This window comes from Rhinatrema bivittatum, chromosome 10 (genome assembly GCF_901001135.1).
Source record: "Rhinatrema bivittatum chromosome 10, aRhiBiv1.1, whole genome shotgun sequence".
Taxonomy (NCBI): domain Eukaryota; kingdom Metazoa; phylum Chordata; class Amphibia; order Gymnophiona; family Rhinatrematidae; genus Rhinatrema; species Rhinatrema bivittatum.
In genome coordinates, this window is record NC_042624.1 from 10,031,754 (window position 1) to 10,037,753 (window position 6,000).

The 6,000-nt window shown below is 44.4% G+C and overlaps 1 long non-coding RNA gene across 1 annotated transcript in view; it reads left to right on the top strand.

The window, feature by feature from the left end:
- LOC115099707 overlaps positions 1 to 4,608 on the top strand; it is a 30,005-nt gene extending 25,397 nt beyond the window's left edge. Inside the window, exon 4 of the long non-coding RNA XR_003858862.1 lies at positions 4,060 to 4,608. This is a non-coding gene — a long non-coding RNA (uncharacterized LOC115099707). The remainder of the gene's footprint in view (positions 1 to 4,059) is intronic.
- The last annotated feature ends 1,392 nt before the right edge of the window (positions 4,609 to 6,000 follow it).

The following is a 6,000-nucleotide window of genomic DNA, read 5'->3' on the forward strand; positions in this document are numbered from 1 at the left end:
TATAATGTGCAGAGAATGTATTGTGGTTGAAGTGATTTCCCCCTATGGGAGGTACTAACGAGGACATAATAGCAGGGAAGGTTCCAGCTAACAAAAGGTTATCTGTTGGTCAACAGGTGGTCCTGAAATTCTTGACAGACTAGTTCAGCCCCTAGGGGCTGGGCTTTGGAAAGAGGCTATTATCCTGCTTATAGCAAGGTCAGGGGCTCCACAGAAACAGAAAGTGAAAAGAAAGCAGCAGCTGGGACCCTCTCCAGTGGTTTCAGGGGAAGCTTGGAGAGAATTGGCAGAGATACTCCACTGGTGTCTCAGGGAGCTCGTGCGAAATGATTGGAATTTGGATCTAAGAGTAAAAGGTACATGAGAAAAAAGGACCTGTGAAGGGACCAGGAAAGAGAAATCTGTGCTCAGCTGGATCTTGGAAGCAGGGTTGAAAGCCTCCCATTTCCTCCCACAACAAACGGAAGAGAGTAGCTTGAAGCCATCTGAGAGAGTCCCTTGTGTTTAAAAAGAGAATATGGGCAGTGTGGCCTAGTACAGGTTGAAGAGAGGTATATATAGACTGTAATATAAGTTGTCTGAGGCTTTCTGGGAGGATGAGAGAAAAGTCTTACTGGATTTGCTGTGAAGTTGAAGGTTATTCTCATACAGTAACTGAAGATACTTCTAATCACTGTTGGGATCTGAGGGAGGGAGTGCTCCCGATTCTGGGGAGATGTGTGACCATGGACCATGACGCGACTGCAGAGAGGAGCTCTGTGGAAGCGCCGCTGCAGGCAAGATATGTCCCAGCATGGGAGGAGCAGGACATCTAATAAGAATGGACACCGGTATCTCGGGACATCAGGACATCTATGGCATCTGGACAAGTTCAGAAAAATACTTGAATCAGGAATTCTGGAACAAGGCAAGGGCCCAACACAGGAACATGCTCACCAGACACATGACCTTCGCAATCTGTTGGGATCTGAGGAAGGGAGTGCTAGGGAGCGCTCCCGATTCCAGGGAGATGTGTGCCCATGGACCATGACACGACTGCAGAGAGAAGCTCCGTGGAAGCACTGTGGCAGGCAAGACGTGTCCCAGTATGGGAAGAGCAGGCTGACCACTGCCCTAACCTCTGCTGAACCTGCACGCACCAGTAGAGACCCAACAATGCAATGCTGGTCTCTGGGGTAGCCCTCCGGCCACTCGATAGCCCTTTCGGTCATGCCACTGGGTAGCGGCAGATGCGGCAGGATGGACAGAAGTCGAGGACAGGCAATGGTACTGGGGCTTGGAGCAAGACGAGATCTCAGCCTTAGACTAGGCTGATGGCTTGAAGAAGGCGAGGAAGCTCGGAGGCTCAGATGAAAAGAAGACACATGGAGCTTGGGACTCAGACGAGACGATGACACTTGGAGACTCAGACGAGACAAGGACACTTGGTACTTGTGAGTTCAGACAAGACGAGGGTGCTTGGTACTTGGGAGCTCAGACAAGATGAGGATGCTTGAAGACTCAGACGAGACGAGGACGCTTGAAGACTCAGACAAGACGAGGACGTGAGGTAGCTTGGAACTCAGATGCAAGACACTCAGATGTAGGTGGAGATCAGAAGTGGATTCTAGAGTCAGGTGAGGATTCTGGATACTCCAATGAGGATTTGGAAGTGGGGAAGACTCAGATGAGGATAAGGACTCAGGATACTCAGACGAAGACAGAGGCTTAGGAACCAGGAGGAATCTGGGCAGTGCTTGAAGACATATCCTGCCAGAAGAGGGCTCCAGCCACCAAACTCAGACACCAGATAGAAATGGATTTACTCCCAGGAAGGTCAGCAGAAGATGAGGTCCAGAGCGAGCGAGCTGAACCCGTAACCTAAGGACTGAGGGTACTTGGAACATCAGGGTTGGAATGTAGTACCTCGGATAAAAATGGACACCGGTACCTCGGGTCGTCAGGACATATATGACATCTGGATATCAGGGGACTTCTAGAGAGGAGGACCACAGGGACGACTGGAACATGATGGATGAAGACATCAGGAGGCTGAGACATCTGGACATCCAAAGACAAAGGGATGTCAGGACATCCAGAGATAGAGAGACGACTGGACATGGAGACATCAGGACATCTGAAGATGGGAAGACATCTGGAGACACGGTAACATTGGGACATCTGAATACAAGAGAACGGGATTAGACAAGAGACCAGAACATGGAATGAAGACGACGACGGAGGTTCAAGAACCATGGACAAAGAGGACCAACAAAGAACAGAGTGCCTTGAAGAAGTGAAGAAGGATCACGGAAGACTCCTGGGATGAAGAGCTGGAACTGAAGATCAATGAGAGGTCAGACTCCATGACCAACTCCTTGCGATGACTGACTGAAGGCTGAGCCCTTTTGTAGAGCTGAAGAGGAACACCTTGACATCACAAGGAGGAGCCAGGAGGACTGGCCTTTTAAATGAAGTAAGGAGGCATGGCCACGCGCCTAGGAGGAGGCAGGACCTTGGAGAGCAATGGCCTGCTGAATGAAGAGGAAACAAGGCCTCGACGTGAGCGGCTCCCCGCCACGAAGAACAGAAGATAGATGGCAGCTTCCTGCCATGTGAAGAGGAGCTTTGGGGTGGTCTCCTGGCTGCAGAAGAGGATGGTGTTGACGGCAGCCTCCAGTCCACAGGAAGAGGGATGTCTTCATGGCCTAGGCCATGAAGAATTGGTGGAGTCGGCGGCAGCCTCCAGGCCGCATAAGCGAGTCAGCAGCGGCCTAGCTGCGAAGAGGCCTTGAAGTCATTAGCGGTTGGCCCGCTGCAGAAGAGGAGCATCAGAAGTGGCCTCCTGGCTGCCAAGAGGGTTCCGTGATGGCAGCCTCCAGGCCGTGCAGGACAGGCAGTGACGGTGGCTCCGAGCCACGGAAGGAGGAGACTTTGGCAGCGTTGGAAGGCTGGCAGGAAAGGTGAGGAACTGCTTGCGGCCTAGCCGCGGGCAGGATCATAACAATCACTATCTTTTCATTTGGAGCACAAGCTTTGATGTAGACAGTGGCATTTTTGAAAGTACGTGTGTGTGTCCTGCACTCAGTTTGGCTTTGTAGTTTAGCTGCCCCCAGCCCACTACCTGACTGAGATTAATTTCCTCACTTTGGAAGAGTTACCCTAGGCCCCCCAAAGCAGAGAAGATGACCACCCCAATGAACAGGGGGTTACAGTTATCTTTCTCCTGGAGCGAGTCCATTCTGTCCTTATCCTTTTTTAGATGAATTCTTCAGATCTGAACACATTATTCCAGCTGATGCCTCATCAAAGATATGTACAAGGATATTATCCCCTCCTTTTTCCTGCTGGTTATGCCTCTTTTGATGCAGTTCAGCATCCCTCTGGCCTTAGCCACCACCTTTACATTGCTTCGCCACCTTCATAGCATCAGACATAATCACCAGAGGTCCCTCTCCCAGTTCATGCACATCAGTCTTTCACCCTCCAACACATACAACCCCTTTGGATTGCCGTACGACAAATGCATGACAGTTGTTTGGTAATTTTCCCTAACCTTTAACCTACACCTAATTTATTGCTAATACAATGAAGTTATTCTAATGGCTACACATTCCCACTCATAGCTGAAATATATTTTCTCAAATAGAAAGATACTCTTGCCCTCCTTGCTTTGCTTATGATTTTTGAAGGTTACATAGTAGAGTTTTCTTCTGGTTCACAAAGGCGGGGATGTGATTCTTTGTCAGTTTTGTAAACAAGTCAAAAAAGAGATTCCCACCTTTGTTTTATCAGTAAGAAAAACCTCAGTTTCTGGGTAGTTTGGGTCCTAGGTCGCATTATTTTACAGTATACATGTGCTTGCATTATTGATTCTTTTATTTTTTTAATTCTTTTGTAGTATTTGATGATAATATTTTGTACCCTTGAATTTAGCATTCTTAGATGATTATTCTATGCTTCGAGCATCTTATGTGGTGGAGTATGAAATAGAATACATTTATTATTATTACTGTATTTTAGTCTTTTAACTATAGTCATTGCCCATTCGTTCTTTTAATTCCACTTCTGTTATTGCAGAATGCTGTGTGGATGCGGGGGAAAAGAAAACAGTCAATTTGATAAACACCTCTCTCATCTGAGTTCATCTTGAATTGCCGGATAGGCAGTGTTAGTGATCCACCAATGTCCTTCATTACAGAGACAATAATGCTATTGATTGCTCAGCTAAAGGTTAGATGTATCATAAATACATGCTTGAATTCATGAAACATTTAATAGTGCTTTCTTCTTACTAAAGATGTGACATTTCTTCCCCCAAAGTCAGTCGATAAAGTCAGATATTAGACCTGCCAGCTTTCATAGACCTTTGATTTTTTTTTAATAACATCAAGTCATACTGATTGGGAGTTTGTGAATGTAGTATCAAAGCAAAATGGCTCATTAGTATCCTGTTGGTTATGCAGAAGCTATTAGAGCTAAAATAGTATAGTTATATCATACCTAACATAGTTAAAATAGGAAACTTTATAAAGCAACAGAGCTACATATTTTCCTTAATATATAAAATTGCCTGATTTTTGCTCTTTCTCCAATGATCTTGATATCATTGTTTTTCTAAAAGTTAATTTTTTTTCTTAGATTGTTATCACCATTTATTATTGTTGTTATTATTATTATTAATATGCATAGTACATATATTTTGTATTTGTGGTAAATAAACATTACATCTCCTATGATATAAATGGTGCTATTTTGTCCTACAATTTTGTTTCCATAAAAAGTCTGAAAGCTCATCTTTTTAACCTGGCATTCATATGATATCTGTTTCTATTTATTTCTGCTACCTGCCAGATTTGGCAAGGTTTTCATGTTGGTATTTTTCTGGTTGTATGCATTATTGTGAGTATTTCATTGTTTTGTTTTAGTTTGGTATATTTTTATTATAAGAATGTGTATGTTTTTCATGGAATCCACTTAGAATAAAAGTTCTACAGAATGGAATATAAGAAAATTAAAATAAATACATATTAATACAAAAAAATTGCGAACTACTTAATTCCTAAACAAGGTGTCCTATATTTTAGGCCAACCAGTGCTGGGAGCACTTTGGATGCATTTCTCTGTATTGAGGAGAAAGTAAATACCAGAGATAGTGATGACATCCATTGGTAAGTTTGAGAATAACATTAATTGGAACAGTGGAGAAAATTCAGATCTACCTTTTCTTTCAGTCTTGAAGGAGGTGGGTGGGATACAACAGTGATTCTCAACTAGGGGTATGTGTACCCGCATGGGTACAGAGAAGTCTGTCTGGAGTTATTCAACTAAATCACATGGGAAAGGAAGCCCAATCTCTGGAAGCGAAACATTTACCTTATCCTTTCCCTCTCCTCTTACCCAAGTCCTGGCTGCACAGTGTGTCAGCCTTCAATAGTTCATCCTGGGTTTTGCCATCATCTGCCATGTTCTGACCTGGGGAAGTAAAACTGAAACACGTGGCATCATGCTGAAACCTGTCATTACTAGCATGAGAATAGTCAGACAGTCAGTTAAGGTAATAAACCAAAGGCAGCAGGCACTGCAGGATATAGTTGTGACAAGCTCCATCAAACAGGCCCTTATCAGTTTGTGATCTGGAAAGATAAAGGAGAGAGATTTTGACTTTCTTCCTGGAAATGTGAAAAGCTTATTCAGGTTTGGGTGTTTTGGATAAATCATGGGAGCCCTACAATTCAGTGAATGGCCACCAGATGGTAGCAGGCATGTTGAGATGGCCACTCCTACCCTATATTATGGACAATTCCAGTCTTCAAGAGCCACAAACAGGCCTGCTTTTCAAGATATCCACAATACCCATGCATGAGAGATTTGCATGCACTGCTTCCATTGTATGCAAATCTATCTAATGCACATTCATTGTGGATATCCTGCAAACCTGGTCTCTTTATGACTTTAAGGCCTAGAGTTGGCCTCCTTTAATGTAGGGTTAATGTTTCCTACAGGTCATGAAGGGAAATT